The 10221-nt window shown below is 38.0% G+C and overlaps 1 long non-coding RNA gene across 1 annotated transcript in view; it reads left to right on the forward strand.

Annotated features, from left to right (window-relative positions):
* LOC109291030 overlaps positions 1–4728 on the forward strand; it is a 33755-nt gene extending 29027 nt beyond the window's left edge. Inside the window, exons 3-4 of the long non-coding RNA XR_002095734.1 lie at positions 1856–1967; positions 4717–4728. This is a non-coding gene — a long non-coding RNA (uncharacterized LOC109291030). The remainder of the gene's footprint in view (positions 1–1855; positions 1968–4716) is intronic.
* Positions 4729–10221: the final 5493 nt, after the last annotated feature.

Genomic DNA, 10221 nt, shown 5'->3' on the forward strand with positions numbered 1-10221 from the left:
GGGGGGGGGGGGGGTGAGAAGCTGGGAGCAATGTATCTTGGGGTGCTGGAAGACTGCAAATTGCTTGTTTTACATCTGTGGAGCAGCCTGAAGTTACCCTAATGGGAGGTAGGTAGCATGGTCCAGAGTTAGCTCTCTCCTGAGGCACAATTTTGAGATGCTCAGAGGGCACTTAGCATGAGTTAATGAGTTTTAATGTGCAGACATTCATATTTAAGTGTCCTTAGTGTGGTCTAACTGTAATGTGCAACTTCACCATCACCCACCTAGCTCTAGAACTGGTGGTAGAAAAGTGGCTGACTGATATAGATGAGTTCTTGGGCTGCTCTGAGTGACTAGTCTTGCTCCAGAACATCTCAGGGCACAGCCCTTAATCATAGTGGCTAACTACTGCTGTATGTAGGAACATTTTAATTTGTTGTTGTTGTCTCAATTAAAATTCCTTTAGATTGTAGATCAGAGTGTTGCACTTAGGTTCATTCTGCGCTTAACACAATTTCCTAGCAGAGCTCTGTTTGTTCGGCATATGATTTTTTTATATTTCACACCAGCACAGCTATGCTAGGAAAAGTCCTGATGTTAGACCCTCTTATATTGGCAAAAAAGTCCTTTTGCTGGTTAAGTTGTTTTCATTCAGGAAACGATTTTAGGCTACTAACAATTTTTTTTTGCCAGTATAAGCTACATCATCACCAAGGGGAGTTTCTGGTATATCAACATAATCATGCCATTAAAGCCTTTCAAATATATATGTGGGCTTTCATTGGGCATAGATTAGTTACTAGTGCTTAGTATGCTTTGGAAAGTGCTATTGCTGAGGGAGTAGTGTTAGGATGCTACATTTAATTAAGGTTCCTACTGAAAGTCCTGCTTAAAAATAACAAAGCTTGCTGTTTAGAAAAGTGTAGGTGATTCTCCCAGAGCCCTGACCTGCATTTCTACTCCTATTGTGTAACATTATTGGTTAATCAAAACTAATGCTCACAGATGTTGCCTGATGGATAATGGCTTTGGCATTTGCCTGCATATAATTATTTACTACTTTATTGATGTTATTTATTTCTTTGTTGGTTGTTTAATTATATGCAACACAACTGCAAATATAGTTGCTAAAAGTTCCAGGAAGGACTTCACAGAGCCAACATAGACATTCAATAATAGACATTAAAAAGTCATATTTAAACAAAAAGTTTAAAGACAAAAACCTTAGAACTAGCTATGTATTATCTGGTAATCCATGTTCATACTGATTTACAGAGCTGATATGATTGCAAAGCCAAGAACTGTTTACTTATTTGTATATTTTATTAGAAATTTAAAATACACAAGAAGGCACCTGCCTTATTATCCTTAGTAGCTGAGCAATTAAACAAAACTGAAACTGCAGCTAATTTCCCCACTTCTCCCCAAAAAACCATGGCCTCCAACAAAATAATTCTTTGCACCCAAATAGTTTCCAGCAAATTTCATCATTCTGAAAGCCTTAGTGCTAGATTTTGACACTGCTACTCAAGCTGAGAAGAAAAGAACCTAATTCCAGGAGAAAAAGTTAAACAATTTCTGTTCAAACTGTTATCTGAAGGAAAATGGAGTTTAAATGAAACACAGAATTTTTTGTGGGGGGACTTTTTTTTTTTACAGACAGTGCCTATCTTACACAGGAAATGCTGAGACTTTATCAATTTTTTTTTGATCAAAACAAGTTTTCAGCTGAAAAGTTCATCCTTTATAAAAATTGTCAAACTTTCTCAGAAAAGAATGATGATAAAAACTGACTTTAAAAAAATCCATAAAAATCCTTTCCCACCAGGTTTTAAAAATGCCATAAAAATCCATACAAATGCTTTCCCACCAGATCTACTCCAGAAGTAATCTCACTGAAGTCAATGGTATTCTTTGCTGGCTCTACTGAAGTCAATGGCTGTGCAACATGAAGAAGAGAGTCAGAATCTGGCCACAAATCGCAGGTTCTAAAACTGAGAGGACCTCATGGAGAATACTCTCCTGGCATTCCTTCTTTTTGAAATGGAGGATGTCTGAATGCTTCAAGTGATGTTAACTTTAGTAAACTGAAGGAGACAAATTGCCTGTTTAATTACTTAGGTGGTGTCTATGTAACAAACCCCCCAGTTTTTCTTTTTTTTTAAATTTAAAAATACATTCCCTCCCCTTTCCCAACCATTTCTGACTTTCTCTCTGCCCTCTTTATAAGTGATTACAAGTAGTATAATAAGCCCCTTTTTTATATATTGTAAATAGTATTCTGTTATGTTTGTGTTGATTTTTACTGTTTTATATTGTATTCCTATCGTTTGTGCATTGATTTGTATTGTTTCATATTAATATTGTATGGTTTAGGCCTGTGTCTGTAAAGTGATGTCAAGTATCCATTCCCATCTTGTTCCCATGTTGTCCCCATGCCCTGTTGTGTCAGTATATTGCAATTCTGTACTCTCTCTCATGTAAATTGGTTTTCCTTGAATGCCTGAAACAAAAGAGTGAATGAATGAGTGAAACACAATGATAGCAAGACCCTTACTAAACCACCCCACCATTAAAACCAATACATGGACCAACAACCCAGCCATTGGAACCTCCCTCAGCATTCAAGAAACAAAAGATGAGGTAATCCACCATTGTGCCAAGGCTGTACATGCTCAGTATGAATATCTGGAACCCTCTGGAACAGGGCTGACATTGCCTGGACATTCCCTCCCCATAGGAGATCATAAGTAGTCTGTCCCATAAAAAAGGGTAGTGAAGACTGACTCCTGCGGATGCCATCTTCACCTGCTCCATGTCACACTGCCTATCAACCCAGAGATCCTGCTGGCGACCGCCCTCTGGACAACACCTGCTAGAGAAAGACCCTGACTGGCCATCAAGGACCCCCTCCCAGCCTGGATAGGTAGCTATCTCCCACATCTTCTCTTCAACTAAGGATTTGGAACCTCTCTCCCTCTGTCCTCCTGGACTTGAGCCCCTGCACCAATCCTCTTTAATCCCTACTGCCATTGTATGTGCATGAGTGTGTGTGGGAGTGCTTGTGTGAGTGTGTGTAGGAACCAAGCTGTACAGTACAGTGTTCATTTAATAAAAATGTTATTTGGACCCCTGAGTTGGGTTTTGCTTTACTACTGTTCCAGCTCTGCTCCAATCTCTGCTCCTCACCCCTCTAACTTCTGTCTCATTTGTCTCTCTCCTGCTTCTAACTCACCACCACCTCCAACACCTGTCCCATGCTCCTGTGGCTCCAGCTGTCCTGAGCTCCTCTGTTCCTGCAAACCCCTCTTTCTTTGCTATTGTCTCATCCCTATTGCCTTTTACCCTGGTCTCTGCCACTGCTATTGCCTTATCTCCACTGCCTTTTACCCTGATCTCTGCCACTTCTATTGCCTTGTCTCTACTGCCTTCTCTCCTGATACGTATATGGATATTTGATCATGTGTGTGATATACGAATTAGTGATCCGTGTATGTGTATTGGGTGTGCAGGTATTGACAATTGATTTTTCTCTAACTTTTGGTGTGTATAGTGTGTAGGTGTTTGAATAAGTGATAGGTGTGCATGTGCCTAGGCTGGTAATTTTGGATATGTATGTGCCTGAGTTGGTAGTGTGTGTGCATGCCTTGTGGGGGTGTATGTGCTTAGTGTGTGTGCATGCACCTTATGCATGTGTATGCACCTAATTGATGTTTTGTATGTGTGCATGTGCAATTGTACACCATGCCCTCCTGTCTAACAGCACAATATTGAGATCCTGAGCATTGGCCTGACCCCACAGGGCAACATCTAGATTAAGAAAAGCAGCTGACATGATTGTGTGACATCTGTGTTGGACTGAATATTGGGTATCTGTCTTTTAATGATAAAATTTTTTAAAGAAAATTGCCCTACTGAAGTTACATTTTCTCTCACGGATGCCTTTCTCATTGGATTACTATTTATGTATTGTGAACAAGAACTCCATAGCACTAGATATAGTGCAAACTCTGTCCCTACACAGTTTGTAAACTCCAATGACATTCAGATAGCAAAGGCACTGACAGAGACACTCATGGGCTAGAGGTAAGAATAGCAACTGTACATTTTAAATCATAAAGACATGGGGGGCATGGAAGGGAAGGAGTAAGATAGAAAAGAAAAAATGAAGAAATGGAAGTGCAAAGAATGGTGAAGATAATGGACCTGAAAGAATGGTGAGTAGAGAAAAGTGTGGGGAATAGCAGGATTTGGTCTTTTTTCCTCCCATGTGCCTGCTCCTTTTTACATCTTTCCTTTCTCCACAGTACTTTCTCTCCTCCTTCCTCTGTATTTTATCATCTTTCACTAGATGAAGGATAATCATTGCCCTTTGCCTCAGATTACCAGGCAGACAACAGGAAGAATATGACATCCCTTAAGATGGTAGTAGGTGTGGTTACACACAGGGCTCCAACCACCCTTCCAACTGAGAGGATAAGGTCTATAGTCGGGATTAGCAAAGGAATTTAAGGGAGTCTCAAGAGGGAACTTAGTAGGAGTTGGGCACTTCCCACCCTTCATCCACATTAAAATCCCAGACATTCAGGCCCACCTGTATACCTCATCTCTGGAAGTTTCTTAGATAATTGATTAAACTGAATATATACTAAATAGTTTGCTGTTTTTTAGGGGCCTTTGAGAAAAGGGAGAATAAAGGGGCTGACCCTGCTCATTTTATGCCTTGTGACACAGGATACTCCCTAATCAACAGAATTGTTCATGGCACCACTGCCTACTCACTGTGTGGGGCTGGCAGAATATGCCCTCTTCATGAAGGAATCTAGGGGATGATAAGGATGGAGAAAATTCAACGCAAGTCAAAAATTCTTTTTCAGTGAAAGTTGTTAATGATGCAAAAATTCTCTCTAGGGCAAAGAGTTTCAAAGGCACCTTTTAAAATTTTAGAATCGAAAGGCAAAATGCTGCACTCTTCTTCACAGCTAGTCTAATTTCATTCAGCAGTCCAGTATCTTTTCCCTTGTATATTTTAAATATAATAAGACAGGTTTTTAAGTCTACAATAGGTTAATGTTTAATGGCTCACTCCATGCAGCACTTGCTGTTTACATTTTTTCAACTAAGCAAATTTGTAGAGCAAATAAGTCTATAAGGCCAGAACAAGTGAATTATGGATATTTGTTGCTCAGAAACTATCACCTTGTTTAGTCCCACATGCCCTAAAATAAACAGTTTCAATTATGTTTTCACCCTCCCCGGCAATATTAACATCCTTTCCAGTTGCTTGCTAGAGCTATTACTTTTTAGACAGCAACTGTTACGGCTTTGTGCACATATGCTTTCTGTGAATGTGCAAACTTGCAAAGTATCACAATGTCAGCATTTGCAACAGGTAACCTATTAAACGACACTGGCCTGAAACTGGGTACTGTGGAAGGAGAGGAGGAGACTAAAAAAGTAGCTGATGCTTTTTTAAATTGATACAATATGTGGGTCTGTTCCAGATCACTTCAAAGACCCTGATGTAAATAACTGAAGTGAACCACAGCTCAGTGTAAGTCCTGTACAGAAAAAGATGTTAATAACAACTTAGAACCAACTGGAAACTAGTTTGTGTTCACCTTGGACTACAGAGTCAAGGTTCTGTACAGGTCTGTCAAAAGGTTTGCTGAAGTTCTTAAGGTTTACCCCCAAACGTGGGCCCAATCTCAACCATGGATCTAAGATGGCTTCTACTGGTGTATTCAAGTCAGGTGTAATTTGTAGTTGACTCTGGTTTCAGTGGCAAATCAGGTGAAATGCATCCATTTTGACTGAGTTTTGACCTCAAGCCACAACATTTAAAGCAAAACTTGTGAAATCTGATGACATGGATGAAACCCCAATGGAAACTGCCACTTGAACTCTTGCGAGAGAAAGTTGTTGAATTTCACAGTCAGACACACAGGGAAGTGCTGGAACACATAGACCCCAATTTAATACTATCTGTTCACATGCTTTTACATTGTAAAAGTTTGATCCTGCACAGTTTGGGCCACTAAATGTGTGGCTGAGGGTACCTACCTGCAAAGTCTCCTTATGGGACCAGAACTCTCAGGCAGTGACCCGTCTGAAATACTTGGAAGAGTTGGGGCCATAATGTATACCTTTGCATGAGCTGATGCAACCGTATTTCTAATCCACCTCTCAGCGGGTGTACCTCTCAGTGAAATCTGCTTGTATGGTATCTGAGAAAACATAGCAGAATTACATCTAAGCAACCAAAATGTGACTAGGTAAAACATTATGACATTACTAGACTTTCTACTGACAAAATAAAATGAAAAAAGGGTAACCATGAGCCTGTATCCACTGAAATCAATGATAAAGGTCCCACTGGCTTCAGCAGGAACAGGCTTTTGGACTTTGCTTCAAAGCTGTAACCCTGTTTTTCCAAGACTCACAAGAATTTTAAATTCTGGATTTTGAGTGATAGTTTATTTCTGGCTGACCTGCTGTGCTTGAGCTGTAATGTGTTTTCAACTGTTGGACTTATTTTTAATCTACTGTATTAGTGCACAAATTTAATCAAGAACAAAATGTTACCAATGTTAAGTTTTGTCCTTACATGCTCATATCAGTCGAACAGTTTAAAGTTCCCTAATTCTGCAAAGTTCTCCCTGTGACATCTGACTCATTTCAGAACATTAGTACATTCTTTTCACTGTAAATATACAAGGGGGAGGGAAGAGGCAAACATGAACTTGTATCAAATACAACTCTTTTGCTTACAAGAAATGCTACACTGCAGATTTTAACAATTAACATTCCTGCCATGTACACAGCTATGGCTGAAGCGAATACCTTTTTAAAAAAACCTTCTTACTCAAACACACATTTGCCTTATTTTGTTATTTGATGTCAGTGGTGGGTTGTGACATTCCTCTGTGTTTTTTCCCCCCTGCTATTTAAAGAACAAGATTTTATCTCACTCTCCCCTCCCCCTTCCTTTCTCTCATGCCTATTTTACTCAAACCTGACTTTCGGGTCAGCACGCTGGTAACAGATTAATTTTACACTGCGAGAAACACCAAACGGGGTATTTCTGCTTTGACATACAAGAACCCTGTTATAATATTATAGTTTTTCTAAATTAAATATTAGGAAAAGTTAAACCCAATTATGGTTCATACTCCTATGGAAAATATTTCTGTTAAAAACAGTCTCTCCATGATAAATGTCTAAGGAAGTAAAAACACAGTAAATACGCAGCAAGTTAAAAACCCAGATTATTCAGGTTTTAAGGCTTATAACTAAAAGTGGTTTAATGTTTCATGCCTAATAATAGATTACTCCTATCACATTTCTAACCTTTATTTCTACTAGCTTTGAAGTCTGGCCATATAAAGGCTGTTTGTAGAACCACACGAAAGTTAAAGCAAATATTACTCAGAGTGATTCATATGAGCAAGAATTTGCAATGAAGGCAGAGGGTTTTTTGTGTCTGTATCAAAGGAAATGACATGTTTGCAATATTTTCCAGTTGATAAATTTATTAAAACATTTTAGTTATGTAGTATGAATGTTGCTGACATAAACAGACTTTGACCTGAAAAAGATTATTTTAGACTCTGTGGGGGAGGCGGAAGAAAAATTCCTAGATTTCAAAAATTGCCACAAGGTCACTACAATCCTTAATTAACTGAATATATTAACAGAGGGCTATAACGTAGATGCTAAAAAAAAAGAGAGAGTACATTTAATCCTATGTTCTTTGTTTACAGATTACCCACCTAGAATGAGTAACCTTTTTTAAGTATCTATTTACCATTTTCTTAAACTTTGCATAGAAAAACATATTTTTCATGGTTTCAAAAGAAATTAATTTGTTGCTAGTTGCTACAGCAGGATTTCTGCATAAAGAATGCAAGCAATCTATCTTTGCATTCAAGATATAGTTAATCTGGCAATTAAAATACTTTGGAAACATTTTGATGACTTATCTGGAAAAGTAGCTTTGCATTTTCAAAGGAAACTCAAAACTGTATGTAGGGGAAGATAAAAGATATATGAAGTGTTTGTTCTAAGTGATACTATTCATTTAAAGATCATAATGTAACCCCACCCAAGTGATTATTATGGAAAAACAAGACAAATCTCCTTATACAGCTTTCTGACAGTCTTTATTTGGGAAACAAACTAAATACATTACAGTTATAGTCTAATGGATTGCAAGCTGTTTTATTAGAGTCAGCTGAATCCTGTTTTGCATAAAAAAGAACTCTGTTTGCTATCAAGAACACATTTACATTAATATGACTTTGACAAAGTAAAATAAAATCGCATTAAGATGATGTAAGTAGATAAGACAATGAAATCTCTGTGAGATAGTTTTGGCACACCAATTAGAGTCAAGTCCCTACAGGAAAGAAACATATTTTTACACCAACTATCCATATGTTTTAAAGTTGCAGTGTGGCCAAAATTAAATCCTTGTTTAAAATATTTTCAGGAAAGGGAAAAAAAGAAGCAATTTTTTGTTTTTCTCTTGGAGAAGGTAGGATGTCTGACAAATTACAATTTTATTTTTGCAATAATATAAACACGTTTTATTCTCTGCACTAGCCTGTAATCATCCTGATTATTGCAAGGGACTTTCCAATACAGAGCAGCTGAAAACAAGGTTTTAGATTACATGGTAATTTAGGAATGCATGAAAAGCCAAGCAGTTACCATAATAGAGCACTGCATAAACTTCATGGCTTTTAGAGCAAAACATAACATATGTTTTGTGATTCATTCAAATGATTTTTCCCCCTTTTTTTTTTTTGGTTAGGGTTCTATCAAAATATTTTGGGATCTTATATTTGTCCTACATTTATTGAACCTCCCTTTTTTCAGCTTTGATGTCTCTTTTTAGTTTGGTCATTAAAAAGAAGGCAGTGATGAATGATGATAATGCTGTGGATTTTATGACTAATCAGGCCTTGGCAGCCACAATATTTCTTCTGTAGTGAAACTTTAATATTCCTTTGGCCTTGTATAAACTTTTCCCCCTTCCTCTTGGAACTGTGTTACACAAGGTACTTATTAAGTGTTACAAAACAGTCATTACACAAAAGTTAGCACTTTGATTTAACACCTGACAGAATGAGGCAAGTTTTTCTCAAATACATGCTGTACAAGTGCGTAAAACCACGTATCTGTTCAGACTGCCTTTATAATTACGCTGAGAACACAACAAAAATACATTAGGTTTGTGGTAGACCTTAGTATGGGCAGATTAATTTTCCAGCTATGTTGTGATGTGCCCCTTCTATATAGCCCACTTGAAAATGTGTCACACTTTTGCCTTCTGAACCTTTGATGTATTGCTAGTGAATTTGCAACAACAAACACCAGGTGTCTCCACTTAGCTGAGTTACAGCTCTAAACAGGAGCTTTAAAAAGAAAAAGTTTAAGGCTGCCCTTCCTCTTGCTTCTAACCCTCTTAATTTTGCTGCTGCCTGATTACATACACAAGAAACAGATTGTAAGTATTTGTAGATTTAGAATTTCTTATCCTAGGATCATATTTTATTTTGTTACTTGATATACTCCAGTCAGATAAGGCAGAATCTTTAAGAGTTTCATTTTAATACTAACCCAGCCACTTTAAAACTGCTACAACATGAACTGAGGGTCTTTACAACTGTTTTAAATTAATGGAACATCAAATGTGCTCTGATACTTCCTATATGCAAATTAAATTCTGATGTGGAATTAGGCAAGATGTGGTGCTATCAGTAAAATATTTAGCAACATTTTGTCCCCAACAAAACAAAATGATAAAAATCCCACTCTACCCATAGGTGGCATAAAATAAATAAAATATTTTTTCCTGGATCAATTATGTAGATTATAAAGGTATTTTGATAAATAATCTGGGTTTTCTATGTTGTTTCAATGTTTTAAGCCAGCAGTGCTCAACCCCATGGGCCAGATGAGTGGTGCAGGGCCAATCTGTGGGCCAGATCCTGAGGGTGGGGTCAGTTCATGGGACCGATCTAGTATGAGGCTGGTATGTAGAATTGGTCCATGGCTGTGATCCACAGATCTGTGCACTGGATCTGGTCATAAAGCAACCTCACATGGTGGCCCAACCACATGTTTTTGGTCTGGGCATGGAATGATTTAGCACATTGGTACTCAGAGCTATATCATTTGGCCCACAGGACTCCAGATGGCATAGATCTAGGGCAGGGGTGGGCAGTTATTTGG

This window comes from Gavialis gangeticus, unplaced genomic scaffold, assembly GCF_001723915.1.
Source record: "Gavialis gangeticus isolate Ggan-Ray unplaced genomic scaffold, GavGan_comp1, whole genome shotgun sequence".
NCBI lineage: Eukaryota > Metazoa > Chordata > Crocodylia > Gavialidae > Gavialis > Gavialis gangeticus.